The sequence below is a fragment of the Marmota flaviventris genome, chromosome 12, assembly GCF_047511675.1.
Source record: "Marmota flaviventris isolate mMarFla1 chromosome 12, mMarFla1.hap1, whole genome shotgun sequence".
Classification (NCBI taxonomy): domain Eukaryota; kingdom Metazoa; phylum Chordata; class Mammalia; order Rodentia; family Sciuridae; genus Marmota; species Marmota flaviventris.
Genome location: NC_092509.1, coordinates 9,483,054 through 9,507,473, shown reverse-complemented (window position 1 = coordinate 9,507,473; position 24,420 = coordinate 9,483,054). Strand labels below are relative to the sequence as shown.

Sequence of the window (24,420 nt, the reverse complement as noted above, 5' to 3'; positions counted from 1 at the left end):
GACTTAAAGGGTAAGTGGTTGTATTGTTGTAAAATAAACATGCCAGTTTACCATCAATCCCAAACCTTTTTCTTGAATGAACTGACATGAATTTAGAAAGTATCCTTGATCTTGATAAAACTGATTAAACATAAATATCAAATTAAGTGCTCAGTGAATATTAGTATTCTCATAGCACTGATCTCTTTTGTAATAAATGTAAATACACTGACCGTCATTGAAGTTCAAAGAGGTACAAGATCATCTAAGAGATAAAGTATTTGAGAATTTTTTTCTGTGATAAGATGTTCATAATTCTTTCTGTACTTGACTTACATCTTGAGCTATTTTAATTTCATGTGGCATATAACAATGTCTCATGTGAAATTTATATATATTAAGGATCAAACCCAGGGGAAATCTACCACTAAGCTACATCCCCACACTTATTTTTTATTTTGAGACAGATCTCTCTATGATGCCTAGACTGTCCTGAACTTTTCATTCTCTCCCCAGCCTCCAAAGTAACTGGGTTTGCAGGGTTATACATGTGTTAAACTTTACCCAGTTAATATTTTTTGTAATGATAATTTACCCTGAGGATCTTTTACCAAAGAGTCATATCTCCATTCCTTTTCTTTTTTCTTTTTTAAATTTTAAGACATGGTCTCACTAAACTGCTTATGGCCTAAGTGGCTGAAGGTGCCCTTGTACTTGTAATTCTCCTATTTTAGCCTCCCAAGACACTGAAATTACAGGCATGTGTCACTGTCCCTAGCAAAATGATAACTTTTAATGATAATTGCACTAAAATATTTTGCAGTCTGAAATATATTTCATATAGATATTGAGTTTTCAAAAATATTTATTTTAAATTTTTTTAGTTATATTTGGACACAATGTCTTTATTTTATTTATTTTCATGTGGTTCTAAGGATCAAACCCATGGCCTTGCATGTGCTAGGCAAGGCATCTACTGCTGAGCTACAATCCTAGCCCAAGTTTTCAAAATATGTAACTTAAATTGATTTCCCTCACTCTTTACAGGCTAGAGATTGACCTCAGGCCCTTGAACACACTAAAAAGTGTTCCACATTGCCAGGCATGGTGGTGTGTGCCTGTAATCCCAGCAGCTCAGGGAGACTGATCTCAAATTCAAAACCAACCTTAGCAAAAGTGAGACACTAAGAAACTCAGTGAGACTCTCTTTATATAAATAAAATATAAAACAGGACTGGGGATGTGGCTCAGTGGTTGAATGCCCTTTAGTTCAATCCCCAGTACCAAAAATAATTGCTCCATATCCATACGTATTCATCACTCAACTTGAATTATCTATGTATTACTATGTACACGGTAGGTTTTTCTGAAATACAGGTCCAAGAACTATTTATAACTGGGAAGTTCCTTAATCACACTTCTCACAATTCTTTTATTACATGATGTATTCATTTTGTTTGTTAAATACAAACCACTGTATGCAGCTATAAGTTATTGTTAATTTACACTTGAATCAGAAATATGTTAAAGTAATGTTATTTATAATCTCAAAGGACATTTTCTAAAATAATTTGTGGAAATTAGATGTGCTACTCATTTCTTAAAACTTTGTCATATTACATTAAATTAGGTTTGGCCTGAGGACAACTCCACCCTTGAGTCTTAGATCTCCCAATGAAGGTAGTGCTCACCCTACCTAGTGAAAGCCTAGTGCAGAGGACACTCCTAACATGGTGGAGTCTCAGAAATGGCAGTGCTGAGCCTGTGAATTGTGGAATCCTAGGAATGGAGATCTGTGTGACCTGAGAAGCTGTTTTCAGTCTCACTGTTCCTCTTCAACAATGCTGCCCTGCCACTTGGGGGGCATAAGCGCTGTGAAGCTATTCCAGTCCTGAGGCTGACAAGTAAGTGGGTCATTTTGTTTTAATTCTCTTTTCCATGCTTAAGAAACTCCACTAAATGTAACATGTCTAAGAGGTATTCCTTTAACCTTAAAGTAGGAGATGAAAACTAAAAGCTTATTAATTGTCGTGTAATTATGAGTCTGTGATATTTACATTTAAGACCTATTCACATCTTAAAGAAATCTTAAAGAAATATTTAAAATACAGTGGTTTTTCTTGTTAATGCTTGTGAAGCCTAGAATGCTCTCTGAGCTGTGGCATATATAACTGTTAGTGAAATTTTGAACAAATGTGAAAATACAAATACAATTGTGGGCATACTTACATATATAAAATATGTTTTAGAAAAATAAAGTTTGCATAATGATCTAACTCAAATTATACCACAAATAGAAATCACACTCTTTGCAAATTTTGAGGGGAAAAATAAGCAGAGAGAGCAGCATTTCTTCCAGGGAGTGGATCCTGATAGAAACGGAGCAGAAAGTTCTGTGCACAAAAATGGATGTGTGATCAGTTTCCAGAGATGAGCAGGTGCAGGGTACAGAGTTAGCTCTCCTAAAGTCCTGAGTGTATGGTTATAAGGGCTCCAAGTGCCATCCTAGGAGGAAGGACCCCTTCAGGGTCTTGGGGAGGTTTACACAGGAAGTCAGCCTATAGGGGCCTAGTTAATTTGCTGCCCACTCCTTCCTGTGCCATCTTAAACCTGTCCCCTGCCTCAGAGAAATCAATTCAGAAGACTCAATCCACTCCCCTCACCTGAGAAATCGACATCCAAAGTCTCAAGGGCCCTACCCATACAATTAATAACTGATTGCCACATAGATGGATTAGAACAGAATGTGCTTCTTTGCCCCTTTGGATGACATCCTAGGAAGAGACCTGTGTGGTAGCCACTTGGATCTATGCACTAGAGGGACCATCAGTCCTTTTTAGGTTCAATATTCCTGGGCCTCTGGCCAGTCTACATGGACATGTGCTTGATCAAGTAGCAACTAGGGTGTCATCTGTCATTTGGACACAGAGGAATGGGCATGAGGGCTCATTGGAAGTGGAGTCCTCAGGGCCTGAGACCCAGAGACAGCCCAGCCTCTGGAAGCACAGGCTTTAACTATAGCTGCAGGTGGGCACTGTACAGTGAGCTGGGAAGGATGGAGACAGCAAAACTATCACTGTGGGGGCTTTCATGGCTCCTGATACTGAAGAGCAAATTATAAATGAGTCTTGGCAGAAAACGCTTATGTGTATGATCAATATTATTACGTGCTAAGGCCTCACCAAGAATGCATTGGCATGTCAATGACAAAGGACCTTTTCAACAAAGGGTGCTGGGAGAACAGATAAACATAGAAAAGAATGGAGTCAGACTCCATCCCTCACTTTATACACACACACACACACACACACATATTCACACACACACACACACACACACACACACACACCCTCACAATATATCACAGAACTCAATGCAAAACTAAAACTACAAACTCTTAGGAAAAAAAACAAACATAGAAATACATCATTTTGGCCTTACATTTAGTAGAGGTTACTCATATAAGGCACCAGCTAAGCAACAAAAGAAGTAATAAGTAAATTGAACTTTATTGAAAATAAAAGTTTGTGAGCATCAAAGAATGCACTAAGAAATTGAATTGACAACTCATAGAATGGAAGAAAATATTTGAAAATCATAGATTATAACTCAGAAATAACTGTTACCCCAAATATAGAAAGAACTGTTACAACTAAGCAACAAAGAAATTCCAATACAAAAGTGTCCAGAGAATCCATATGCAACAAAATGAAAATGAATCCCTTTCACTATGCACAAAAGTTAACTCAACATGGATCAAGGATCTAGGGATTAAACCAGAGACTCTGCGTCTAATACAAGAAAAAGTAGGCCCTAATCTCCATCACGTGGTGCTAGGCCCCAATTTCCTTAATAAGACACCTATAGCACAAGAATTAAAACCAAGAATCAAAAAATGGGATGAATTCAAACTAAAAAGTTTTTTCTCAGCAAGAGAAATAATGTGTGAGGTGGCATAGGAAGTCTACATCCTGGGAACAAATTTTTACCCTTCACACATCAGATAGAGCTCTACTCTCTAGGGTATACAAATAACTGAAAAAGCAAAACACCAAAAAACATATAACCCAATCAACAATTGGGCCAATGACCTGAACAGATGCTTCTCAGAAGAGGATATACAATCAATCAACAAATATATGAAAAAATGCTCATCATCCCTAGCAATCAGAGAAATGCAAATTAAAACTACGCTAAGATACCATCTCACTCCAGTAAGAATGACAGTCAGGATAAAGACAAACAACAATAAGTGCTGGCGAGGATTCAGGGAAAAAGGTACACTCATACACTGCTGGAGGGACTGCAAATTGGTGCAGCCAATTTGGAAAGCAGTATGAGGTTCCTTGGAAAGCTGGGAATGGTAACCACCATTTGACCCAGCTCTTCCTCTTCTCAGACTATACCCAAAGGACCTAAAAACAGGATATTACAGGGTCACAGCCACATCATTGTTTATAGCAGCACAATTCACAGTAAGCTAGACTGTGGAGCCAAACTAGATGCTTTTCAATGTATGAATGGATTAAAAAATGTGGCATATATACACAATGGAATATTACTCAGCTTTAAAGAATAATAAGATGATGGCATTTGCAGGGAAATGGATAGCATTAGAACAGATTATGCTAAGTGAAGTTAGCCAGTCCCCAAAAAACTAATGCTGGATGTCTTCTCTGATATAAGGGGGGTGACTCAAAATGGAGAAGAGAGAAAGAGCAAGATTACATCTACATAAGGAAGAGGGGTAGGAGGGAAATGGAGGGAGAAAGGGAATTGCATGTATGGTGGAAAGAGACACTCATTTTTATACAAAATACATGTATGAAGACATGAGAAAAAAATGAATAGTGTTACCTTAGATTAGGTAGAGAGAAGTGATGGGAGGGACGGGGAGGGGTTGGGGAGATAGGAAAGATAGTAGAATGAAACAGACATTATTATTACTGTGTGTACATATGTGAATGCATGAACAATATAATTCTGCAACCTGTATACTCAGAAAAATGAGATATTGTATCCCATGTTATTCAAATGTATGATATGTCAAGGTCATTGTACTGTCATGTGTAATTAATTAAACAAATAAAAAAAGCATCCAAAGACTTTGAGTGTGCACTTCTGTAAAGATCATTATGTTTGCAAAATAGTCATCATTTATCATTTATAATTAAGGTATTGCAAATCAAAGTTATAACAAGAGACAACTTAATGGCTAGAAGGATGGTTACAATCAAAGACATGGACAATAGCATATGTTATCAGGGACAAAGACACACAGTGACCTGGGGAAGGAAATGTAAAGAATGTGGCTGCTTTCTAGCACAGTCTGGAAACTTCTTCCATGTTAGACAGAGACTTACTAAGTGACCCAGCAACTCCACTCCTAGGTGTGGGAAACAAAGTTAGACATGCAAACAAATGTTTGATGTAACTGTTCACAGCAGTGTTATTCAAATAGCCAAAAAATACAAATGACTCAGTCAACTAACAAAATAGATTAATAAATACAGCATATCCACCTAATGGAATATTGTTCTCCAATAGAAAGGAATGGAGTACTGACAATATGCTGTGGCATGAATGAACCTTGAAAATATTAGGCCAACTCAAAGAAGCCAGTCACCAAAAGAAAGGGTCTAACTAAGTTGCTGAAGGTCTTGATTTTATCCTTGATGAAGGAAGGGCCACTTGGCACTTTGTACCATGTGCAGACAGCCACACACCTCTCCAGGCACAGTTAGAGACAGGCTTACTGAAATGTTCCTAGGAGAAGCCAGGATTCACAGCATGCTTTCCATGGTTCCTCCCCCAAGTTCCCTGGGGCCACAATTCCTTTCAACACCTGTTCCTCCAGCAGGTCCTTCAGACAGAAGGCAGCATCTCCCAGAATATTCCTTGTCATGCCATGCCACTGCCCTGCCCAAATTTCTCCATTCCTGCCTTCCTCTAGACCTGACTAGAGAGCCACTTTCAAGGTTGCTCAGGGCAGAGATCACTGCTCTCAGGCAGCAGGCCCTGAAGCCTCCAAGAGGTGCTGTCCTTAGAGGTGTTGGCTAATGGAAGAGAGGGGACTCAGGAAAAAGTGTGTCATGTAATTTATATCACAGAATTTTCCTATGGGTAAGTAAAGTTATATTCATATTTTGAATAGAAGTTTACATGTCCCAAAGGGAATTGTCATTTCTTATTTCTAGGAATCTCTCACTTTAAAGCACTCTTGAGAATAGGAGGCCACATTTTTCATATTTTTGACCTTCATAAATTTGTATACTGAAAAAAAGACAAAAAAATAAAAGTTGCAAGTTGTCCTCTTACTCAATACTAATATAGCTAATGGCATAATGACTCATTCATCCAAAATTCTAGGCAAGGATATCTGAACAGCATGGCATCACCAACAAAGCCATCCCAGATGAATCCTCAAATGGACACCTCACCAGAGTGCACATCCCAGGATATGGCACCACCTAAAACACCTATTGAAATCGGGCCACCTGCCATCCTAACTGAGAACCCACCTGTCTATTTCTTTAGACTCACAACTCCTTCATTGGCACCCCTCAGTTGTTTGTTTTCCATTTTAAATGTTTTATTGTGGTTAATTTATACATGAAGTGAAATTTGCCATGTTAGCCATTTTTTAAAAAAATATTTTTTAGTTATAGATAGACACAATACCTTTATTTGTCTATATGTGGTGCTGAGGATCAAACCCAGGACCTCGCATGTTCTAGGTGAGCACTCTATCACTGAGTCACAACCCCAGCCCTCAATTTTTTTTTAAACATAATCCTTTTACTCAATATCAGTAATCTCAGGTCCAAAGCATATTTTAGGAATATTGATATCCCTGAGTATATGAATTTAATTCATGAAATGAATTCTACCATATCCATTTCCTCTAATGTAGAAGAGTAGATGCTGGCCAAGTGCTAGGAAATATTTCAGGCCTTTGATAAAACCACTATAGAATCAAAGAATCCCTGTAATGAATAGAATATTAGAAAAGAATTCAGGTCTAATTATTGTTGGTTATCTATTTTTGGCTTATATTTCTTTGATAATAGAGATACACTCATTTCCTTTTTAGATTATTGTTAATGATTATTAATACATAATCATGGGCTGAGTTTGAGGCTCAGTAGCAGACTTCCTGCCTAGTATGTTTGAGACACTGGGTTTGATTCTCTGTAAAATATATAAATAAATGAATAAAGTAAAGATCTATCAACAACTAAAAAACACTTATAAATAAAACACTTAATCATATACCTATTAATTTCAGTCACTTGTGCTATATTTCTCCACATAAGTCATGTAAAAAAGACTATTTTTTTTAATTATGACAGTTCAGATATCAGGACAATCATTCTTCTTTAATTGTGGGATTTTTGATTTTTACAATAACAGCCCAATTATTTAGGTAAAGTGCATATAAATATGTACTATATTTATGACTTCATTTTTGGACTTAATACTTTATTATTTTTTCTATAAATTGCCAATTTTTAATATTGTTTTATTTTATTTAAGTATCATTTTCAGAGCTGTGAGCATAATTGGAACCTGATTCAATAAATGATGTCATATTTAGAAGGGCCTTTCAGGTTTTTCTTCTGAAGCTATAACTTTTTATAGGACTCTATAATGGTATTTAGGGATTTCAGTTCTGTTTTCAACCTGAAATTACCTTATTTACAGTTTCTTGGTGTAAAACATTAATTATACTAGCAACTATTCTCCTGTAGTAGTTAGGGCAGAAGCAGTTCTGGATTAACATAAGTGGGGGATCATCAGTCCATTTTATACAGACCATGAATATAAACTTCTCTTCCACTTGTTTAGAACGAGTAGTGTTTTATGCTGGAAACTAAAAATTATAGGATTGATTTAACATCCACTGTTACTCTTGAGGGAAAACAGATTAGATTTATTGAACTTCTAGAGTTTCTTTTTCAATGCCCAACTTTTTTTCTCATTGAAATTAATCATGGACTCAAGTATTGGTGAAAGTCTTCACTGGCCATCATTTGTGATAAAGCTGTTTCTTATATTTAAGAAGAAAATTATATCGCTGCATTTATTTTAGACTTAAATGTATACTCTTTACAAAAAACTGAAGAGCATATTTAACACTTGAAAAAAAAAAGCTTTGACCACTAAGTATTAATTAGGGTATTTTTTAATAAACGTTATTTCTTGGTCCCTATCAGGGAAACATTATTCGAAATGTCCTCTCTGGTGCAGTTTTGTAAATTTTTACTTATTTGCAATGGTAAAGAAATTGAGTAAGTACCTGAAACATTTATAGTAGTTTAGCAGAGTCATTTTATGACTATCAAATCTAAAAATAACAAAACTTGGAATTATGACTTTGTTTCTTCATTTCAGTGTCCTAATAATTCATTTCTATTTTACAAATGTCTCCCTGAAAATGAAACAAAGACTAGGACACTCCCCATATCAGTGAACTACAGCAAAATGGGTATAAAATAAAGGAGACGTAAGGGAAAACAGGGACAGAGTCAACTTAAATTATGATTTCAAATTTCTACAAATTTTCTGAGAACTGAAATTTTTTTTTGTATTTGAAATCTCCTATTTCCATGACACATATAGTTGTGTTTTCTGATTTACTCTTAATATGTTCTAGTTATTCTTTTTTTATGGAAAAACTAGTTGATTTTTATTATCAATGCCAACAAGACTTTAAATCAATAAAAATCTTTCATTACACTAAAGTTACTTTCACATTTGCTACAATCACAGTAAATATGTTTCTTTGTATAAAGCAACAGCCTTTGTTTGGAGTTTAAAGTATCCCCAACTGCAAGATTGCATATATAAAACTCTGTTTGTTGCTCATATAATAGTGGATTAATCAAATTAAATGTTATAGTCTCTAGAATAAGATAGAATGGAAATAACTTACTCATAAGATTCATATTTAATCTTTATTTACAAATTATTATCCTAAAAATTATATTTCCTTTAAGCTTCAATTGGAGCAAAATATAATCACTTAATTAAAAGTAGTTACTTAAACTAAAAATGAGAGATAAATTACTTTTGAAGGCGATAAAAAGCATTGTCAGGTTTCTTGTTGTGCTTCTGGATGTTCAGTAGCAGGCTCATTTGAAGGTGGAATCAACCCTGAAGGATCTCACTTCTACTTTCAGAATGCAGGAGTGGGAGGCAGGGGGAGAAATCCAGCTCTTGTGGGGAGATAATGAGGAAAACACTGTGGTCCCAGTGGGAATGGAGGGGGTGGTGAACCTGGTGGAAAATATTCCCAAGATGCTCCATACATGTTTCCTGGAGGAGGTGGAGGAAAAAATAGTCCTCTTCTCATGAACTGACTCCTTGGATCCACTGGAAACAATGGACCTCTGATTGGAGGAAAAGGTGAGAAAGCAAAGCCAGAGCCAGTTGCTTCGTTCTCATCAGGGAGAGATGAATCAGGCACATTGGAATCACCAAGATCAATTTTGGTATCATTTTTACTAGATTCAGTATCTGAAGATGTAGACCCATCCACTTTATCCAAAAGCAGCATAGTGCAAATTTTGAATTCTGCTGATCCAGATGGTTTATCATAATTAGAATAACATCCATTTTGCCTTTGTAGAGGAAGCTGTGGATCAGAATATGGTTGGCTTGGTGGAGGGATTATTATCCTATGGGTCTGTTGACATGGAGATGCCAGGGGCTCAGTGTCAGAAGGTACTCTCTGAGGATCAGTTAACTTATCACAGTTTTATTCTCTTCTTTCATTGCTAGTCACATGGTCCAGAGAATTCTTTGGGCCCCTTGAGCCTCTTCCTTCTCTCACTGGCACCAAAGGTGAGAGTATGAGTGGACCCTTGTTTTCCACATAAGAAGGTCTCATTTTACATGAAGGTTGACTCAATGGTGAGGGACCATTTGGGGAATGCTCTCTGCCAGAAGTTGTATTTGAAACATCAAGTGTAGAAGGATCTTTTTCTGCAAGTTTAAATTTGAACACCATTTCAGTTAATTTTTGTCTGTTGTGAGCATTTTGTTTTCTTAAATCATCAAGGTATCTTTCAGCACTCTGAGCTGCCAACTCATTACCATGTGCTTTTTTCTCATAGTACATGACACGCCCTTGATAAAAATGAATGGTTCTCTCCAATTCTTCTTCAAGATCTTTGGCTCACTTTCTATAGGTCTCCAGCGGTTTAGTTGTATGGCTGATCTTTTCTTCAACTTTGGAAAGTCTCTCCTCTTGCTCTACCTGGTAATTTTCCTCTCCTATTAATTTCCTTTGGAGTTCCATTACATTTTCTTGATATAGTTCCATCATGACTTTATGTTTCTGCTGAAGATTCTGATTCTCACGTTCATGTTTTCTTCTTAGAAAGATACTTATTCTGTCTTAATGTTTTTAATGTGTTCTGTAAGTTCTTCCTTTGGTTTACCTACTTCAGATAATAAAGTAAAAAATTGATTTCTTTCTTTCTAAGGTTTTAAAAGAGGCCTTTAACTTAGCAACATAAACCAGTTTCTTCAAAGCCCCTTTTGGCTGATCTTCTAAGTGAGCACCAATTTCTGATTCACTCTCCATTTCCAACTCCTAGTTACCATCTTTTTTTAGGACTTCTGCAAGCACAGGAGCCCAATTTTTTATCAGCAGCAAGTGTTCAGTCAGAGACTTAATGTGACTTTCTCTATCTGTTTGAACTTGTTCAAATGTCATTTTCTGTTTATTGAGGCCATTCACTTTTTCTTTCCATGACTCAATTTCTTGTAAAAGCTCTTTCTGACTTTCCTGAAGTTGACAATTTTTATTCAAAGCCTCTTTTACTGCTTCTGTAACTGCTTCTTTATTCATTTTAAATATTCTCAAGGTTGTTTTAGCTTGAGATTTGAGGAATTTCAATTCATCTTCTAGGGACTTAATTCTTTTTAATATATCCACTATCAATTCATCCTGTTGAAAGTGTTTAGTTTTCTCTTCTTTTAGCTCTTTTTTTAGAAAGAGTATTTCATCCTCAAGTTTAGATAGAGACCTATCCAGGTTTTCATATATTGTCTCAAAATTATCTGCTTTTATCAACTTCTTCTCTAAAACGGCATACTTTAAAGATGACTCTAAGCCTTCGTAGTCTTTTTGAACAAGGCTAACTTTTTCAAGTAGTTCACATTTTTCTTCAATTAGACCCGAAAGCTTTAGAGCAAGCTTTTCTTCTCATGTAATGCCTGCTTCTCACACACTGATAACTTCTCCATAAAAAAAAGAGAACAACAAAAAATCCAATAGCTGTACATATCACTAACTCCCATGGACAGCCATAAGGACTAGGGTGTGTTTCCTTGTCTCAGACAATGCACACCACAACCCTGCTTACTTCTTCCAGAACAATCCCCTAGTTTGGCTGAGGGGTAGCTGTTGCACCTTCATCACGCTAAGGCTACTCTGGCTATTCCCTCCACAACCACACCATGCCCAGCCAAGCCAAAGCAGGCTGTGGACACTCTGGCCTTTGGTTAGGAACAAATCTGCACCAGGCAACAGAGCAGACCATTGGGAACCATCAAGTGGGGGGGGGGGGCTGTGGGAATTGGCATGAGGAGCCCTGGTCATGGGCTCCCAGGGGCCTAGCACACTCACACTGCCTGTCAGAGAAGTCTTGGCCCCTTTACTATGCTGTGCATCCTGAAGCAGCAAAGGTTCAAGCCTGTTTCAATCAAGCCAGAGAGGAGTCTTCTTCAGGCCACCCACTCATTGGTTTGGTTTAGGCCAGGCCAAGGCAGAACTTCTATACAGTCATAATATCACCCAGTTTGATGTCACTAAAATTCTAAAGCTCTGTAAAATTTTTATAGAGCTAATACATCATATATTTATATTTGCATCACTTGCCCTTGTGTTTTAATGACTCATTCCTTTCCCTCCTCTCCTGTCCCCTATCTTTTTCCTTCCTTTCTTCTTTCTCCCTTTTCATTTCTTGCAATATTGGTGGTTATATTTCAAGGCCTAATACATGCTGGGCAAGCACTCTAGCACTGAGCTACAGCTCCAGACCTGTTGACATTTTCTACAGAAGCCATGCAAATTATTGCCATAGAAAAACTTTCATATTAGACTATTTTAAAAGTAATTTTAGAAGAGTTGCAAACATGGGCACAGATCAGTTTTGATAAGTTATTTTTAAATAGTATAGCATATGTAATATTTCTCAAAATAAGGAACTTAAAATTTGTATTGGTTTTCATGTCAGTTTTTGTAGAACACTATTTATTTAAGAGTCATTAAATCTTTTTTTCAGATGTTCTTTTCACTTCTCATATAATATAAATACTTCTAAGCAAGCTGGTCATTATAAGTATATAGTAATGAGAAGGATAAGATAAGTGAGATTTTGCATTAAAAAAACGAATAAAATGTTGCATGGGTTTCTCACACAGAGACAGGGGACACTAGAGTATTCAATAGGAAGCAGTGTTTATTTGTGTGCATCCAGCCTCAGTGAATTCTTATCCAAAGGCTGAGCATTTAGTGTAGGGAGAGATCCCTTATATATTCTGTTTAGTTTCCTTTTACATACTAGACATTGACTTCATATAAGGTAATACTCATTCCTGTTTGGGCATTCAATTTCTATACTACAAAGTAGCAGAAATGTTTAAAACTGATTTCTGGAGGACTCATGATGATTCAGATGGCATCATTTTCTCTTTCCTTTGTTCTGAGAAATCTGTACCACAAAATGTAGCTCAGTGATAAAGCACCCCGGCTTCTTTTCCAAATACCAAACCAAACAAATGGCAGATGCACTTCATTTAGTGCAGAGAATTTAGTATTATTATGAGTGATAGTGATCAAAGTTTATCCTAGGTCACTTAGAAGAGAAGCTGTGTATCTTTGACTGGTTTAAGCTGTTCTTTCAAGCCTTTTCTAAAGAGCAGTTTCTGAAACAAAGAAACAACTTCAAGTGAAGTTAGCAGTGAGCAGCTCTCTACCTGCAATCACAAGTGTTCCCAAGTTCCTGCCTGGAAGCTAACCACTTCGCAGACTGTTTTCTGGTGGGGAGAAAAGTCTGAAGGGGGTGCAGAACTTGACATCTGGATCTCTTATGGGATCCACTTCCTCTTAGGCTATTCTAACCAACTCCCTGGCATCACCTCTAGTATCTAAGATGCAGAGAGTTTGAATGGCTTCCAATCTAGGGTGTTGAGCCCTGATCCCAGGCCCTCAACTCACTCCATATCCCTGGGTTGTGGCTGCTTTCTGGGGCACCTCAAGGCCTTGATTTTGGAGGATTTCATTGCCATCCCACCTCTATGCCCTCCAATTCACTGAGGGCTTTGATTGCAGTACCTGGAATTGGGAAGGAGTTTCTCCAGGCAGAAGATTCAGCCTTCCTAGCAGGCTGTCTTGACCTAGACTCTACAGAAGACAGTGCCCTGAGGCTATCTAGGAGACCACATTTGGGCCGTAATTTATGGGTTTGGGTCTTAGCAGTTTTTGCCAGGCAGTCATTTCTCCCTTGTGCCCAGGATATCCATCTCCCTGATGTATTAGTTACTCTTTGATGGAGTCTGAAGGCTTTCTAGGTGCCAGACATCACTTTTCTCACTTCCTCTGCCCACTGGTATCAGAATCAGCTTTCTCTCTCACAGCCCATTGCTTAAGGCTAAGGTGACCCAGGAGGCTTTAAAGACTAATTTTGTGGGAGTGGGTGGAGCCTTTGTTTGGAGAGGAATCACCTGCATGTTTTCTTCTAGACCATCTTGATAGTGGGTTTGTGATGGATGCAGTCAGGAATTCCTTTAAATCAGCTGTCATTTGTGGCTAGAGATGGACCCAGAAGCCTGAAGTCCTGGGCTAGAGAGGAGAAAGCATATTTGGGCACATTGTACAGGAGAGAAACTGCTGATTAAGAGTACAAAGGGTGTGGGGAAGCTTGAAAAAGCCTCTGAAGGCCTTTCTGGGACACTTGGTGAGAGGTGCCAAGCAGGGCTTCTGACCCACCAGCTCATGAGCCATCACTGCTCAATTGCCATAGATTAAAAGTCACATCTTCATGCAGTAGGTGACTGCCAAGTGGTAACTGAAGCACAGAAGGCCAGAGCAGTTCAGGTCTTGGTGGGAAGGTTTCAGGATCCAGCAGTTATGTCAGGCTTGCTGGCCACTTGCTGGCCACTCACTAGTATGAATCAAGAGGTGGTAGCTAAGTTCTCCAGGCCCTCTAAAGAATCCATGGAAGGATCCAAAAGAAAATGACTCAGTTTTAAAGCCTATCATGTGTGGGGGATTCAAAGGCACCTTATTACAATGCTAAGGACAGAAAATATGCTTAATTTATGTACTTCCCTTGGGATCAGAACCCATAGCTCATGCTGTGGTGCAAATGTCTGTGCCCTCAGGAAACTGGACAGTGCCTGAACCCACAACACACTCATCTGGGAGTTTTTTGTTATTTCAAGGGCAGAGATTCCACAGACCTTGCTGAATACTTAGAGCAACTCTGAGCACTGCACTGGAATACAACAGATACAATATTGAGTCAGAAATGTTTAAATAGGTAGAAATGTGGGTGGGAATTATCTCTTCATGAGCCAGAAGAAATTTACTAGGGTTAATCTGAGCAAGAGCTGATTAGACAACGATCTAAGCAGGAGTGGTAAACTCTATTTTTGCCCAGGATTGGCAGCCAGGAAGACAGGAAGGGGGCTCACTCAGGAGCACTACCATAAACCTATAGGGATGAGGACAAGGATCTTCTGCATGAAGAAGAACATACGCTCTTTCCAGTGATTTGTCCCTCCATTCAAAAGGGAAAAATTAACTGGCCCAGTGTTGCTTTTGCCAGAAACAGAAGGGACATGTCTAATGTGAAAGAGTATTTCTAATTTAGGTAAAGATGTAGGGTACTGGTAGGAAAGAGGAACTATTCTGGGAACTGCAGGGTGCACAGATAATCAAAAAGGCAGAAGATATTGGGTGCTGTTCTTTTTTTAAAAAAAAATTCTCAAGTGAAAGCACTGTATTCCAAGGGACCAGTGGTATCCACGTGCTTCACTTCAGCTGCTCAGCATCTTGCAGAAGCCAAAAAATCTCCACCCCCCTTTGCTCTTTATTTTCAACATTAATGGTACTTCAGGTCATGGGAACAAATTGCTGCATCTTGATTTCAGTTAACTTGCCATCACCATCGAACTGCTGTAGATTTTTCTTCCTCATGGGCTTGAGCACAAAGTTCCCAGATGTAGGTGGTTGCAACAGGAGCTGAGATAACATACCAACTACTGATGGCCTCACCACCAAAAAGGAATCCAACTACAGAAAACTGTTAACACACAGAGACATGCCTACCCACATTTCTGCCTATGTAAAAGATGCAGAAAAGCTGAAGAGAAGTGGTGATATGGAATGAGTGTGCAAATTACATCCTCAAAGTGAGAAGGGACTCAGTTTTGGTTTTCTCATCCCTGTACCACCTTTGATTGAGGATACAGGCCAGCATAGAGCAAGAGATGCCAGTCACTTCTAATGCAGGGGCTGCTCATGAATCATGTGCACCCAGACACCTTATATAATCAACAACCAAAGCAGGAGGGCAATCAGTAAATCTGTCAAGGGACACCAACGCCCCCTCTGCCACCACTCCAGGCCTTCCACTCACTGAGTGCTTTTACAGTAAGAGCCATGGGTAGTCCTTTGCCTTCCCAGCTATGGGGCTTGGTTGGCAGATCAGTTTGACAAGGGCACATTCAAACTGGGGTCATGAAATACTATCACCCTCAATGCTTATCCTAGGGCCTGACTCCTTTTTCTTGCAAATCTAAAAGTCACTTTATTGTTCTTTCTTACAGATTTAGAATTCTAACCAAACAACCAGTGAAAATTATGAATATTATGCATATCATAAATTCCTCAAATTCAAATTAATGATGGTGTGTGTGTGTGTGTGTGTGTGTGTGTGTGTGTGTGTGTGTGTGGTGGGGGGCAATTCATTTGCTTTGTAAAGAAGCAAGCTATAGCAAAACTGACATTGGGCCTTAGAACACACTGTGTTCTCTAAGTCACACTATAACAGTAAGTGCCCAGAGTTTGGATCAAAGTCCTAACCATATAAGTGCCTCCTCACAACAGGGAGTGTGGTAGGCTGGCCTTTGAGGGAAGCTCCAAATGGTGCCTGAAGACATGTGGAGAAAGAAATTCTCGTCACCAAGCAAAAAAGATAGGCAGGGCAGAAAGATTTGGTGATGGCCCAGGTAGGCGTCCAGGTTCCTGGGAGCCACCAGGAAGTACCAGCACAGGGAGGCTGAAGTAGCAAATAGCATCTGAAAGGTCTGGAGTCCCAGGGTGTAAGATAAGGCCTCAGCAGGGCCCTGCTCCCTCTGGAAGCTTCAGGAAAAGGTCTGTCCCAGCTCTTGTCCTAGTGCCTAATAGTTCTTTGGCTGGGCCAGTGGGGTCCAGGGCCCACATGGCACCCTCCCCATATGCATGTCTGAATCTGTATCCAAATTTCTCTGTGTCCTTGTTCTTAGCTGAGTCTGCCTCACCATGTCATGGAAAGACAAGTTAATTCCCAAGTAAGTACCATCCCAGGGCCCTCACATATGTGCTTCTCATTTGGCTTAGGCATCTGCCATATTTATTTTAATTAAAGAGAAAATGCAAGCCCTCCTCTGGGAGGGGAAGGCCTATGCACATGCACACACTTCCTGCCAATCAGAAGGCACCATCTCTTCTCAGTTTCTTGAAGGCAAGAATTTTAAGATTGCTGGGAGTTGGGCAAAAGTAAAAAAAAATAAGGCATGAGCAAGAAGTAGATTTCTGGACTAAGGTGCACAGCTCCCCAGGCTTCAGGCCAAAGTGTAGAACATAATGAATAATGAAGCCAAGACTCACGTATGTAGATCTTCATCCTTGCTCTGTTGGCTGTGGATGGTGAAAATGTGGATGTTGGAGAAGAAAAGTAGATAATGATAGCAATAATGATCATGTATTTGTTAGGATGTTTTTTTTAAATTCAGACTGACAGATGTTCCCGCTACAACTCCATATTTCAGGAGCTGGTTGGAGGTGAAGGAGGTTGCAGTAGATGCCCCTGGGGCCTCTGAGGGATGTTAATAGATGTCCTCATCAGCTCAGCCCTCACAAAATAAACTTTATAGCCCAATAATGAATGTATAGCTACAGGGCAGAAAAGTAGGTAAAATACAGAATATTCAAGGCACCACTAATTATCGGGAACACCCCAACCCCAATGATTGATTTGTCTTTGACACTTGGCCTTCAAGAAATGAAAGAATATCTTCTCAGCAAACTGTCCTCAGCAATTTCAAGAAACTATGGCAACTTGCACAGAAACAGATCCATGTCTCATGTAGATGGAGTTCAGGCATCTCTCACCTATTTGTACATTCTCAAATAAGTAAAGCACATGGATTTGTTAAAAAAACAGACATAAAGAACTAGAATTTTGTTTTATTGCATTTGCTTTTGAATACTGTATTGAATGTTTAGATTTCAGGTGTATTTTCCTCAATTGAGCTCAGGACATTTATTCCAATGATGAAAGTTTGTGACATCACGATTTGTTGTAGATTTCCCATGGGATTCATATTTTCTTACAACTTAACCTTCTCTCTACATCTGTACTCTGGGCTATAGGAAAGAGATGACTTAACTGTAACTGGGGAGTGTCATTGATTCTGTTAGTGCTACAAAGCTTGGATTCACCCAAGGAGAACCATCTGTACTGACAGTGACCCCAAAGCCATGTTATGCTTACTACATGCTAGGAACTGTCCAAAACCTCTACAGACATAGCTCAGTAAATCCTCAAAGCAATCCTGCATGCCAGGTATTATTGTTATTATATTTCAAGGACCTACTGGGATTTGCAGAGCTATTAAGGATCTGAGCAGGGATTTCAGCCCAGGCAGTCCAGGCCCAGATCTGTACATAGCTGCTTTTTTATGTCAAACATATGAACTGCAACTCAGCCTGTCCATCTTTGTTTCCTCCTGTCCCTGGAGCTAGAGACACAACTGGAATGGGCAGATAACTCAACAGAACCAAATAGATTTTGTTAAGAAGATTGCCTGGCTGCAATTCAAGGGAACCAAATAGATTTTTGTTGCCTAATAGTGTTGTTCACTATTAGGGATACTGTTTTATAGCCATCCCCCAATCACATCCTGGAATATGCACGTGAAAGAGTCTCAGTGTATTCTTTAGCCCTGGCCTCCCTGTGGCTTGGCCAGCCCTGGATTGAGACAGGCTCTTCTGTATTTATTTTCACAGAAAAATCAAACACAGTGGATGTAACTTTCTACAGAACTCATTTCAAGATGAGAAAATTCCTCCAGAAAACTTAAAAAACTTGCTGAATCTCATATGTGACCCAGCTAGTTTTCTTATAATTAAAAACAATTAATATTCTCAACTGGGTTTTTTGGATAGGAATACAGTGTTTTATTTCCATTTGAATATTTGCATAATTCTCAAATGGTGATGCCTAAAATATTTTGATATTAAACACAGATTATGAAATCTGTGGCATGTCAAACATAAAAACTGCCACTAATGAGAGTTTTAATTATGAATAATGTAAGTTGACTTTTTAACTGCCATAATAGTTAAAAACTTTGAAACATGGAAAAGTTTCCAAGAATCCTAAAGCAGAAGGTTCTGATTTTTCTGAATCATGTTCTAGCAAAGGCTACAGAAACACCACAAATTTTGTTTCATTGATTTTTTTTGCATTTATTTCCTACCTTCAATTGTGTTGCTTTCTGCTCATAGTTTTGTCATTTTTTCCCTTTTCCATGATGTAGGTGAATTTTTCTCCTGATTTTCTGGTATGTTCAGGAAGGAATTTGGGTTGTTGAGTTGAGAACATTCTTTGCATTTAGCATAAGCATTTAGTACCGTAAGTCTTCCTCTTAGCCCTAAATTTGATAAGCTGTGGTTTTCCTTCTTATTCAGTGCTATGATTTTTTATTTACTTCTTCTAGACCTCCTCTTTTACACATGGATTTTTTTATAAGTGTATATTTTTTTATTTACTTCTTCTAGACCTCCTCTTTTACACATGGGTTTTTTTTTTATAAGTGTATATTTTAATTTTCACATATTTGGAGATTTCTTGTTGTCTTCTGTTGATTTCTTCTTTGATTTCTTGAAAGTGAAAAGGCACATCCTGTATGAGTTTCTTTCTTTAGATGTGTCAAGCTTTGTTTTATGGTCCAGGATGTGGTCTCCTTGGAGAATATCATGGGTACTTGAGAAAAGTGAGCATTGTGCTTTTGTTGGGGAGAGTGTCAACTGGATCCTATTGCCTGATAGTGTTGTTCACATCTTCCATGTCCTTTTTGATTTTCTGTCTAGCTGTTCTCTCAGTAGCTGGCAGAGTTCATTGACACCTCCACTTCAGTTGTGGATCTCCTGTCTTCTCTTTAGCATCACCAGTTCTTGTTTCATGCATTCTAAGGGACTGGTGCTTGGTGCATACATATAAAGTATCATTACATCTTCTTGGCAGATTGACATTGTTCTTTCCCTTTCACAATTTTCTTTGATTTGATGTTTATCAGATACTAACTTACCACTCCAACTGCTGCTTCTGTTTCTCCTCCTCTCCCACTTCCCCAGTCTCTTCTCCTTCTTCTTCTTTATAAGGATATATGGTATATTTTTTCCCATAAGTTTACTTTCAACATATTGAGGCTATGGAATTCAAATTGAGTTTCATTTTCAGTCTTTCTCTCTGTTATTTCAATTGCATATTCTCTCTTTTCTTTCTTCTCCCCTCTCCACTCTACTCTTGAGCTGATCCAGGTTTTTTTGAGATTATCTTTTTTAGATTCATGATTCCCACTGTGATAGTAGGAGCAAATGTGATTCCATTTTGTTTTATGATGTCATCCTGTAAAACAACCATGCCAAGTAGAAGAGACATGACTGGGGCAAAATGTTCTTTTCATTTTGCTATAGAAACCTTTAAGAATACAAAGCTACCTAAAGGAGTATTGTTTTTGTAATTAGGGTAACAGGGCTCTGTTTCTGTAACTGGGGTGACTGGGCTAGCTCTGATTGGTTAGGTTTCCCTCTGCTTGACTGCACTTTCCTGCTTCTGTAACCTGGCTTGCTTGCATTGGCTAGACCCCTGAACATCCCTTTTGTGGTTTTCAGGCTTATAAGGAGTGCCCTTGCAATTGTTCAAGGCTGATCAGGGGAACAGCTTTATGTTCTGGTCAGCCGCCACCGGTGTGCTTCAATAAAGGCTTGATTCGATTATACGTGAGTGGTCTGGAAGTCAGTTTATGAAACCCTGGGATGAAGCTTTAAGTATAACACCACTGGTTCTTTCCTGCTACCTCTGGTATCTCACAGTTTTTGTATTTTCTTCTTTCACACCCATTTCTAATTGTTGAATGTTTGTTCTAGGGTGGCTGCTCCTAATTTACTTCTGATAAGGCTGACATCTGGCTCATCTTGGTGTTGACATGAGTTGTTTAATTTTTTCTCATTGAGGCTATGAATTTGGAGGGTCTTGATATGATGGTGATTTCTATTTTGTCCTGTATATAAGTTGCCTACTATGTTAAGTGACTCTGGGTCCTGTTGAAATCTTTTCTTGTAGTGGGCACTCTCCCTGTTGTGGCTTAGCATGTGGTCTTGGCCTATTTTGTGGAGTTTGGCTCCAAAGATGACTTAATTTTAAGAGTCTTTATGCCATCTTTCTGTTCTGCTTTGTTTCTCAGGTTACTGTAACTCTCACTGGTCCCCATTGGTCTCTGCTGGTTCTTACTGAAAGGGTAAAAAGATTTCTCCAAACCATCATGCAGATGTCTTTTAGAAGGGAGAGGTGTATTGTGATCCCCTAACAGTGTCCCTCAGGGAGTCAAGTGTCACTGGGTAGAAGAGAACTCTCAGGCTAAGAGAGACCAAGGGGCTTCCTATTCTGGACTGTTTTCTGCATTCCCCAGTCAAGCACCACCACTTTTGCACTGTGCAAGTCTGCTATGACAAACAACCTCACAGTGTGTTGAAACAATACAATTTCTCTTACTTTTCTAGAAGTAAGAAAACTGAAATGGGTCTCACTGGGCTAAAATCAAGGCCTCTATCCCTTCTTAGACCCTTAGGGTAGACTTAATTTTCTTGCTTTTCCAGGTTCTAGAAGCTGCTTGGTTCCTTGACTAGGCCAGCATTGGATGCTCAAGTCTCTCTCATGCTGCGTCTCTGACAGGACTCACCCTCTCCCACTAATGAGAACACTGATAACAACACCAAGCTCATGCGGGCAAATCAAGATAATCTCACCCTGTTAAATCAGCAATTGAACAATCTTAATGCTATCTACTTAAAGCTATCTACTTCCTTAATTTGGCATATTCGTGTCTTCATCTATGCTGTGGTGACACAAAAAGATACCACAGACTGGGTGATTTATACTGAACAGAAACTTATTTGGCTCACAATTCTGGAGACTGGGAGGTTTAGGATCAAGGGCCATGGTGAGTGAAGGCTTTCTCACTGCTGGAAAGCATCATCACATGAGTGAGAGGGTGAAAGGGGCCAAAAGCTGCTTTATAATGACTTCGCCTTGGCAGTGAGAGCATGCACCCACCCTGCAGAGCCTGTGATCAAGCCCCATGCTTAGGGTCCACCACTTGGTACTGTCACATTAGGGATTTCCAAAACATGAAGTGTGGAGACATTTTAAACCACAGAACCAGGATTAAGACATGGACATTTCTGGGGTGAGTTATTTTGCCTACATATACATCATCACCCTCTCCAAGCTTCTCCTTCCCCTGTTGTTGTCTGGCACCTCACTGTACAACATAAGAACTTGACCATTATCATTAATCTTGATGGTAACAAGCCCTAGCCCGTATTCTGCTATGTATAGAAAACATAAAATAACAGACTACTTATTTTAGAAGTAAAAAAAAAAAAAATCACAGAATAAAATGAAATCCTATAGATTCTATTTATTTATCTCTAAACTATAAATCCCTAGTTTTAACACCCCACATGAAAAACACTATTTGGGGTTATTGTTTTAACATAGGTTATGGAAAAATTTCTTGGCATGAAAACTTTAAAAATACCACTTATACTGGAAGATAAGTTGTATATTTTCTGTTATCCGGTATACTGTCTACTAACATTTCAAGAAGAGATCTTGAAATGTTATATTTCATCATTATATTTTACTGCATTTTATCTAGTAAATTCCTTGTAACTAGCAGTTCTGATGAATTTAAAAAGTGTTTAAAACATTGTTGGTCAATATTAAATGTGTCTTAAATTTACCATGCCTTGGAAAACAGGCCAGGCAGCTAATTTTGCATTGCTCCTTGAAAAGATGACATAATTCACCATTATCTTTGATTTAAGTACAAAGTATTTAATTGTGTTAAATGCATGTTTTATTTGAATAAAAAGTGATTCTCCTCTAATTATGGGTTCTGGTAAAGCTAATGCCAGTACACTATTCTGTGTCTTGCCTCAGCATGGCCAGCAACACTCTTGATGTGCAAAAAGACTTAAAGATACACTAAGAAAAAGATGAGAGTTAGAAAAATAGCCAGACTGTAAGTTGGAAACAGAAAGTTGCAAACTGCCTATTTCAGCAAGAGGATCTAAGCTGGGTGCTTTGTGGCATCCTGATATTCAAGGGATCAAAACATTTTGGCGGGGAATTTAAGTTCATTCAGTTTAGGTCTCCAGGCAGGCACATCAGAAGCTCTGATAATCTTAGGGCTAAATGCTAGGCAGGGGGATTTGGAGGAACTGGGGTTTCAGGGCACCCAGCCCTTCCTTGAGGAAGCAGCCACAGGGCCCAAGATGCCATGGGTGATCCATGCTGGTGGAGGTTGCACAGTGGGTCACCAGGGGGTGCTGGGCCTCCTCAAAGGTCAAGAAAATGTCCATTGAGATATTTAAAGCCATTATAGAACCTTTAAGCCAATGCTTACATAATAAGCATTTGGCACCCAAACCAATGTTCAGCTCCAGAAGAAAAACTCTGGGCTACTAAGATCTTTTATTTGTAGAAATATTTATTAAGTAATTTTGAGCTCTACAGTCCCAGAGAGAAAATGTTTGACTTCAAAAATCCCCAACTCCACAACACTTCAACTTTGTGAAGCTTCCCACCTCTCAGCTCTAAGGGAAAATCCAGACAGTCCCCTCTTCCCAACAAGGAAATGACATTCCCACAACATAAACATCATAATGCCACCAAACATCAAAATTTCAACAAGCTCCTCTTTATCCACACTGAATCTGTGATCTTGAAATATGTTCTGGTAGATATGTTATGGATTCTGAAATGGCGAATACTGCTCTGAAAGGTGGGTCTTTCTTCTGAAAATGGGGCTCATAAAGTATATTGACTTCTGTGCTAAGAGATACTGAAAGGCTCCGTGGAGCAAATATGGGGAAGCAGCAAGTCCAGCAGCACCTGCTGCAGGCTGATGTCCAGTGCACACTGTATGCAAGGGAGAGGCCCAAGGCTGGGCAGCTGCTCTTGAGCTGGCCCCACAGGCTCAGCCTCCTCAGGCTGTGGCTCCAGGCTCACAAAGCAGAGGGGAACCCCTCTCTTTGCCCATCAACCACACTCTCCCTGTGGTCCCTCACCTGTAAGGACAGCTGTGATGCCCACCCTGGCTGTTACTCTCTAACCAGGGAGAGCAAAGCCCCTCTTCCTCCACAGAGGTGAACACTGCCTCAGGACAAAAAGAAAGTTGTCTCCAAGAGAAGATGGGGCTTTTGGGGACACTTGGTAACTCATTAATTTTTCTTGGTTTGTGCATTTTTATCAGATTAAGATTAAATTTTCTTTGGTTCCACAAAAACTACCCATGATCAATTCAGCACATTGGGTGGGGGCCTTCCTTTGCCATGCCTCCCCTTGCCATGGCTTTCCTTATCATCTATATGAACTGTTTCTTCCACACCAGCAACATTTATGTACAAGATCAGGGCCCATCCAAGGACAAAAAGAGCCCAGCCAAACCCACTTTTCAAGAGAAATCTCAATGCGATTGACAGGCATTGTGAAGTACATTAAATATTGACATTTTCTAAATAAATGCTGTCAGTCCATGCACAAACACTGTAAAAAATTTTGCACTAGGCACATATGATTAGGGTATTTATAAAAGTGTTAATTCACATCCACTGCAGACTTGCACTGGGCAATAAGACACAAGACAAAAGTTGTTCATTGGCCAAGAATCCTTGTCCCCCTTTTTTGGTGCTCTGCTCTGGTGCCTGCTTCCTACACACCTTGTAAAGTTCTTCACTGGAGTTCATGGTGGAAAGAGGGCCCCATATAAGAAGGCCCCTCACACACCTGACTTAGCCCTGCCCCGTGCAAAGACCATTTGAGTGGAAGTGCCTTGGCAGTGACAAGTGCAGCCTCTGAGTCAGGGAGG

At 39.1% G+C, this 24,420-nt stretch overlaps 1 pseudogene; it reads right to left on the bottom strand.

The window, feature by feature from the left end:
• Window positions 1-9,157: 9,157 nt before the first annotated feature.
• Window positions 9,158-15,250, bottom strand: LOC114102486 (melanoma inhibitory activity protein 2-like; annotated as a pseudogene).
• Window positions 15,251-24,420: the final 9,170 nt, after the last annotated feature.